This window comes from Phoxinus phoxinus (genome assembly GCF_949152265.1).
Source record: "Phoxinus phoxinus genome assembly, chromosome: 17".
Lineage (NCBI taxonomy): Eukaryota > Metazoa > Chordata > Actinopteri > Cypriniformes > Leuciscidae > Phoxinus > Phoxinus phoxinus.
In genome coordinates this window covers 25,278,006-25,286,803 of record NC_136892.1, presented here as the reverse complement: position 1 = coordinate 25,286,803, position 8,798 = coordinate 25,278,006, and the positions used below count along the sequence as shown (strand labels likewise).

At 30.9% G+C, this 8,798-nt stretch overlaps 1 long non-coding RNA gene across 1 annotated transcript; it reads left to right on the top strand.

Annotated features, from left to right (window-relative positions):
- Positions 1 to 3,279: 3,279 nt before the first annotated feature.
- Positions 3,280 to 6,263, top strand: LOC306984579. The gene is made up of 3 exons (XR_013794562.1): positions 3,280 to 3,706; positions 4,491 to 4,550; positions 5,975 to 6,263. It is a non-coding gene; the product is annotated as an uncharacterized lncRNA (long non-coding RNA).
- The last annotated feature ends 2,535 nt before the right edge of the window (positions 6,264 to 8,798 follow it).

Here is an 8,798-nt window from a genome sequence, read left to right as displayed (position 1 = left end):
ACACACAAGATGACACATTAAGACAAATGTGATAATGTTTTTGCAGTTAATGTATGCATAGTCAACAAAATAAAACCTCACATCTTGGGCTGCCAAGATGAAGGATTAAGAAAAAAATGAATCCTATGAATCCTATGGGGGGGGGGGGGAGAAAAGACTGGAGTTATAAAGGACGACAGAAAGCAAATCAACTTCCTCAGCTGTGGCCATATGTTACCAAGGTGATGTTCCATGAAATCGATCCCAGTCTTAATATCTGCCAGCTCTTGGGCTTCCGGAGTCTTAGCTGGCTCTTTGCATGCTGATCTGGGCATGGCTGAAAAAGTGAGAGTAGGCGTTACAGGCTACTGAGAAAAGAAAATATGCAGCTCTGGAGGGGTTTTTTTTATTCTTATTTTAAGTTGTGTTAGATGTACTGATATCTCACTTTAACTGTCTTCAGAAGATCATTTTAAATGCATTTGAAAAAAGTTCCTCCAGAGTTTTTGTAGGAAGAATCATCTGTCATGCTTTATATATCATTGCGTATGCTCAGTCAGAGTAGTTTCCTGCATCAGTGTTCAAAAAACACCCAAGCCAAGTTAAAACACACTGGTTTCCTTCGGTACAGCTCTTGAATTTGCTTCTAATTTACTTCTATTGTAACAAAGACCCACCCCCCATAGTTACTGTCGCTATGTCCGACAATACGCCGCTCTCACACCACACCATGTTCTCACGCAGTGAAAAATACATCATGGAGCAGAGATGAGACTGACAACACGCTGACAGACAGGACAGACCAGGTTACTTTTCGGTTACTTTTGTAATTAAACATAATAAACAAAGTGTCACCTTTCAAATTTGGTCATTTTTTAAAAATAAATTTAAACAATAAATACCGTTTTGTGGCTCTTTAATGTGTCGTGACAGATCGCTGTAGAGCATCAGTTAAAGCTGCTCTTGAACCAATCTTCCTTCTAGTTCATTTAAAGCATCAAATAAACATGAATGAACATAAGAAGGAATGTTGTTTTAACCACGGAAAGGCGTCAGTCCGTTTTTCAAGTTCAAATCCTCCCATGTTAATCTACTAACTCTCCTGACTGCTTTGTCGGACAAAATGGCGGATGGCGAAGGATTGGTCAGATCACCTGTCAATCAAGTTCCCTGCGAAATGGTCAATTGCATAATTTAGTTAGAAAATAGCATTAATTTGGAGACCTTTGCAGAGGAAAGGAATGCCTTTTCATTGATTTTTAGTGTTTTACACCTGAATTATCGATTTAGGAAACCAACTCAAACCTCTTTTGATGGACCAAAAATTATCCGAGGAACAAAGAACCCATTTCACACTGTCCCTGCCATTAAAAATCGATCTAAATTCTGAAAGTTGTTTATTTATAGGTGTTATCACATAATATTGTTGTTATTGTTGTAATATTAATTATCAAATCATATTACTTTTATTTAAAAATGTAATTATTATTAATCATCAAATCAATATTATTAAACAAAAATATATTAAATACATAATAGCCTATTCAAATGAAGATTACTTCAAATTAATTGATTACAATGTTTTATTTTAAAATAAATACAATTATTATTCTTAAAATAAATATTACTATTATTAAAATAAATACAAATAAATTATTATTATTATTATTATTAAAATTATCAAACTGCTATCCCAGGTGAAAAAGTCGTAGTATTAAATGTATTAAAAATATTTTTGAAATTCAAATAGTATGTTTATAATACATTTGTATTTCCAACATGCTTATTTAAAGTGCATTTAAAATACATTGAATTGCATTTTAATATATTTATAAAAAATATACTAGTAGTACATTGGTAATAAATATATATTTAAGTATACTTTTAATAAATATGCTAATTAAAAGCATACTTTAAATATATTTCTAAACAGTATACTAATAGTACATTGGTAATAAATATATATTTAAGTATACTTTTAATAAATATGCTAATTAAAAACATACTTTAAATATATTTCTAAACAGTATACTAATAGTACATTGGTAATAAATATATATTTAATTATACTTTTAATAAATATGCTAATTACAAGCATACTTTAAATATATTTCTAAACAGTATACTAGTAGTACATTGGTAATAAATATATATTTAAGTATACTTTTAATAAATATGCTAATTAAAAACATACTTTAAATATATTTCTAAACAGTATACTAGTAGTACATTGGTAATAAATATATATTTAAGTATACTTTTAATAAATATGCTAATTACAAGCATACTTTAAATATATTTCTAAACAGTATACTAATAGTACATTGGTAATAAATATATATTTAAGTATACTTTTAATAAATATGCTAATTACAAGCATACTTTAAATATATTTCTAAACAGTATACTAGTAGTACATTGGTAATAAATATATATTTAAGTATACTTTTAATAAATATGCTAATTAAAAACATACTTTAAATATATTTCTAAACAGTATACTAATAGTACATTGGTAATAAATATATATTTAATTATACTTTTAATAAATATGCTAATTACAAGCATACTTTAAATATATTTATAAACAGTATACTAGTAGTACATTGGTAATAAATATATATTTAATTATATTTTTAATAAATATGCTAATTACAAGCATACTTTAAATATATTTCTTAAAAGTGTACTAGAAGTATTTGGTAATAAATATATGCTTAGTTACACTTTTAAGAAATATGCTAAATGCAACCATACTTTTAGTCAAGTTTTAGTGTACTTAAAGAAAACATGCATATGTTGCTCTTACTTAAAGTAGCCTACATTTTATGTGTACTTTGTGTAAGAACAGCAAAATGATTAAGCTTTTAGTGTTTAAAATGTATGTACTTTATAAACACTTAGGCCTACTGCAATATAGTTTAATTATTTATGTTTTTATCATTTTAATATAAAAAAAATACATTTACAATATTTACCAACTTATAATGTATTAGAAACATTTGTCAACTATTATTAGCATTGCAATAAGCTTAAAATTATTATTTTTTTCACTTTTACTTGTTTGTTGTAAAAGGCTACTTAAGGCTGTTGTCTATTACATGATATTTTGTACTGCTGAAATTCCCACAATAATTTCAGCATCATATTTTTTGAAATGCATCATAGATACATTTTCCAAAGAAATGTTAATTTCCAAAAAGGTGTTGTTCTTGTTTAAATTTGAACAATGCGCATAACACACGTGACTAGTCCTGATTGGTTCCAGAGGCGTTGAACGGCTGTGATTGGTTCTTATGAAAATGCGCTCGCATCTCACTCAGAGCTTCAGTTACTGTGCATGCGGTCCTTGAATGTGATTTAGACGTTTAAATTTAAACTGTTAAAATATTTATAGCGATCGTGTTTCTTAGAGGACTTGGAGGAAACCACGCGATTAATATGGATTGGGTGATGTTTTTTGCGATTCACTTTTTGAAACGTGAACAGATCTGGTGAATCGTTCATCGGAGGAATATGAATGTCAGTTTTTCTATCGAAGATTAACGAAAGTCTTAAATGGTTTGGAACTACTTAAGGGTAAGTGATCGTGACAGCATTTCGTATTTTTGGCACAAAGTGTAACATCACGTCTTTTTCAGTTCAGCTACATTCAATTTGCCCAAGATTTTCAAGTCAAAGTCGAAGCAGACTCGAAGAGATGAAGATACTGCCTCAGAAGTTACTGGTAAGTTTTAGTTGCTGTTTGCATAAATAAATAGCTCACTGTTTAGTTGTTTTCCTAGGTGGAAAGGTCTGCTATGCATTTGCTAATATGACTTGCACGTGGGATACTGACTTTAACCGCTGTAACATGATGCTGACACTGAATTCTAGCAACTTCTGCACTGTCAAAACCTGCACTGTGATCTGTTTAAAATCTAGCTATGTGGAGACATTTATCTGTCTTAAAACAACTATAAAACATTGTCCAATGCATCTTCAAAAAAAATGAATTAGTTATTATAATATGTACATCATTATATTAATATGATTTTTATTTGCTGAAGCTGTGTATTTATTTCTGATTTCCTGAAGAATTTGGCTTCATTGTTATGATGTAAATTATCTTTAAAAAGTTTGAAAAAACATGTTATGAATATAGTTACCTTTGTCTTGAGCTGACCAGCCAATTATGGTAGTGTGTGTTGATTGGTGTTTATATTTGTTCAAGCTTGACAACCTTATTGCCTTTTTGATTACTTTCTAATATATATTTCTAATTACAAATAAGTACAAAGAATAAATTGTTAAAAGGGATGCTTATAAGAGAGCGTATCTAAACTGCCGAGTCTGTGAAGGGTTTTGATTATATTACCCACCAAGTACATTGTACTCAGCATACTGTCATTCTTAAAAACAAAACAAATCGCCTCATTCTTCATAATTTGCCTGCCTTATATATTTGTGTGTATGTATATATATATATATATATTTATAAATCTCTCTTTTTTTTATTTGTTGTTTTTCAGACTAGCTGCTATAGAAGAAAAACTGAAATCTGAGTGCAGAGACAAGCGAAGAAGAGAGTAGTAAGTAGTGATGCACCGATTGATCGGCTGGTGACCGGAATTGGCAGATTTTCACGTGATCGGCCATGACCTCGGGCGCCATATGATTAACATCGCACAACATCAGCAATCAGACATGCACACCCACCGCACATGTAGGAAACCTCGTGAATTACGGCCGTTTCACACCGCAAGCGTGAGCAGCGGGTTTTATTTTTTGTGTGTGAATGCTCTCATTGATTGACATTCACGCCCGAAAAAATACGCGGAGCAGGAGTGCGTTAAAGTGAAAACACACTTTTGATGGACAAAATAAATATGATTTCACACAAAAAATGCCCAAAATGGACAGAATGTGCATGTCTAGTGTGTTTAACAAGAACTGGAGTAGGCTAGAAAATGAACACAAAAATATTTGTAGAAAATGTACCCATTTAAACTTGTTTTAATTATTCAGTTTGGGTAAAAGTATATGGTGTTTTATTTATTAAAAAAATAATAATAATAAATTAAGAGTTCAGATGCAATTTAAGCCTCTAAGTGCCATCTGAAATTTTCTTCTAGAATGATCATTTTTATCAAGCTTGAATATTTAAGTTCAGTAATTTATCTTAAATGGCAATGAAAATTACCTATTTGTCATTTAAGTGAAATTACTGAACTTAAATATATGAACTTGATAAAAATGATAATTTTAGAAGAAAATTTAATTGGAATCGGCTAAAATCGGTATCGGCAGGTCAAACTCAGTGAAAAATCGGAATCGGCCTATAAAATTGAAATCGGTGCATCTCTAGTAGGAAGTATGGTTTAATCTCATCCGGAATCCGGACTATTGAATGGTGATTCGGTCATGACGTATGTGTTTCTGTACATCACTTTTTTTTGCTCTCGAAGTCAAAGGGGGCTGACTAAAACAAATAATAATGCTACAAATAAAGATTAGCATTTGTTATACATTATAATTATTATACTTGTCTGTTTTTTTTTGCTGTGATACAGTGTCATAACATGTAGACCTCACTGTTGTTCAGCAAGACTTAATGTTTGTTCTATTTGATGTGAAGATATTTTATTAACTCCTTTTTTGCATTATATTAACATTTTATATTGAATGTCTTCTGTTAAAATATGAACTAAGCATTACATGCCATATAAACATTTTTTGGTTACGACTGTTCCCTGAGAGCAGGGAATGAGACAGTGCATCGATGACGCTTTGGGGAATGCCCTCCATGTGAACCGGTGTCTAAAAAGCTATAAAATCACAGCAAACGAATTTGGCGACAACCTATGACACTATTAGTGCGACCCAGAAGTATAAAAGGGGCGCCTAGATACGCAGTGCAAGTTCCTTTTCGAAAGGGAACAGTGACTTTTTTAACAGATGTTAATTTTGCTTTAATATTTAAAATAATAATAATAATATTTTTCCCTTTTCATAGATACTGTGATCAAACAGTTTCCGACCACGACAGTGTCTGAGGTGCGAGCACTGATCAGAAGAAAATGCAACAATGAGGCAGACTCCAAGACCAATCATTTCAATTCGCTTGAAGGATGAAGGACTGTTTGCAGCTATTGTATTTCACTTTGTTTGACTTTGTTGAACTTATTCCTTTAAGTTCTTTTTTTTTGTTCCGTTTAATACTTCTGCAGATCAATGCATTTTATGTTAATGTATTTTGTTTAATTTTCATATGTTGCTGTACTAATGTAGTGCATTAAAGTTTACTATCTTTCAAAAAGTGTTTGTGTGTGTTTTATACAAATATTGTTTTTACTGTGTTTAACTGAATTATAATTTTTAACTGTATTTTTAATACATTAAAATATATTATTTTCATACTGAATGGTTTTGTTCAAAAATATATTTTTAATATACTAATAGTGGGTCTTATAGTGTTCTACTAATACATTATTAATAACCTGATATTATATTTAAAATATACTGGGAACACATTAATATTATGTTAAAAATATATTTAAGTTGTATTTCGAAAGTACATTTAAAATGTATTAAAAATACAATTTAAAGAAGTGCTATTAAATTACACTAAATGTACTTAAAATAGTTCCATTTTAACACAATTAAGTATATTAAAATATATTACTATTACATTAAAATTGAACTTAAATACATATAAAAGTACATTTAGTATACTTGAAGTTGTTCCAAAATAACACATTTAATACATAATTAATACAATACACTTAAAATACATTAAGTATATCAAAATAAGCACACTTTAAATATATTTCCTTTTCACCTGGGATCACTCCAAATGTGTGTGTGTGTATATATATATATATATATATATATATATATATATATATATATATATATATAATCAAATAAATATTACTTAAAATAAATTAATTTAAATTGAATTTATTTTAAAACAAATAAAAACAAATTAATTATTATTATTATAATCAAATCAATATTAGCCTACTTTAAATGTATTTATTTTTAGATAAAATAAATATTATTATTATTAAAACCTTTTTAATTTTCTGTGTAGGTTTATAATACTCATTCTGTAATGTCCTTAGAAACAGAAAACACAACATCTCCTCATTTTGTGGCATCGTTGAATGTTAACCTGTAACAGCTAAAACCATTTGAAACAATGCCAGTGTGAGAATAAATAAATAAAGTGAGCTTAAACCACTCCGCATTCACAATACACATAAGTAATAAGTGCTCATATACCCTTCCCCCACACAAATGATCAGAACGGTCAGTTGGATTACACAGCCTCGGGAAGTTACAGCCTCATTCCTTTATATTGCATCGCGCTCAGAGTTTATCAAATTCAGCAGATATCCGACAGTACATCTCATCACAATGCTAATACGAGGAGCTTTTGGAAGCGAGTCTGTGGGAGGCATGAGAGACGCTGTCGGGGAGGGCCAGGGCCTGGAGACATGCAGCCAGACAGCAGGAAACAGCAGGCGAAAAAAGGCCTTTTGTCCCTGTCCCTCTATTAATCTGAAGACTGTAGAGAAATCCCAAAGGGATTAAATGTGTTACTCCTAAAGTTTTTTTTTTTTTTTTTTTTGCTCTTGCCAGTCTGACTGCAAATTAAAAGATGGGGAGGGGGGAATAGAGAAGAGGGAGGGACTGTTAATTGCTCGCCAATCGATAATTCTATAATTACTTTGTGACAAATGGCTGGCTTGCAGTGCTGGAACTGCTGAGGAAAGGGAGGGTTCAGGTGTCGGTAGGGACGTGTAAAGGGGGTTGGGTACGACCAGAAACGGAAATATTTGCTTATGTGCCTGCAAGCGCCGTCACTCTGGGCATTGTGACATGGAATTTGTGTCAGGTTTAAACTAGGAAGCAAAAGTCTCCTGGGAGCTTCTGTCTGGGGCTTCAGGGAGAGTGAAAAAGAGAAAGAACTGCAGCAGGCCTGCATCCCTGACGAAATCACAGGGTGAAATTCAGTCACAATGAGAAACGAGGTGGATTTAAAAAGGAATAGTTTACGCAAAAATGAAATTTGTGTCATCATTTACGCACCAGCATGACGTTCCAGACCTGTATGACTTCTTCAAAGAGTTTTACTGAGCCGTTCCTTGCAATTAGTCCCCACTGGAACTGAGGCTTTCAGACTTCACAGACAATGCAGAAGCACCATAAGAGTATCATAAGCCTGGTCCACATGACATATCATATACTGTATGTCTTCTGAAGTCGATAGCTTTGCCAGGAACAGTCTGAAAACTAAAGAACATCAGGGAATCCATGAAATTGTGATAGAAATGTCAAAATAAGTGTATAAGTATATAGTATATAAAGAATAGTATAAGCTTAGTATTACACAAATATCTTGGAATATTACAAGTAAATGAAAAACTATTAAAATAGAACAGGGTTACATAGAATAGTCTATGATAATAGAATGGTTTTATTAAAATATTAACTTATTTGGTAAAATACAATTCTTTCCCAAAATATGAATTTGGTTTTTTAGACATTTATATTTTATGTAAATTCATATTTACTAAAAGGTTAGCAAAATGCAAAATCTCAGGTACTTGACAGGCATCTAAAATTGGCTGTACAAAAAAAAAAGAAACCTTAGTTTTCCTAGTTTTCCAAAACATAAAGACTTTTGTCATTAAAGACAAAAGACAAAAAAAAGACTTTTGTCTTTTGTCAAAAAGAAGACTTTTGTCTTTTGTCAAAAAAAAAGACTTTTGTCTTTTGTCCAAAAAAACAACAAAGTCTTGTTGTATATCATATAAAAGTTACTGTTGTCA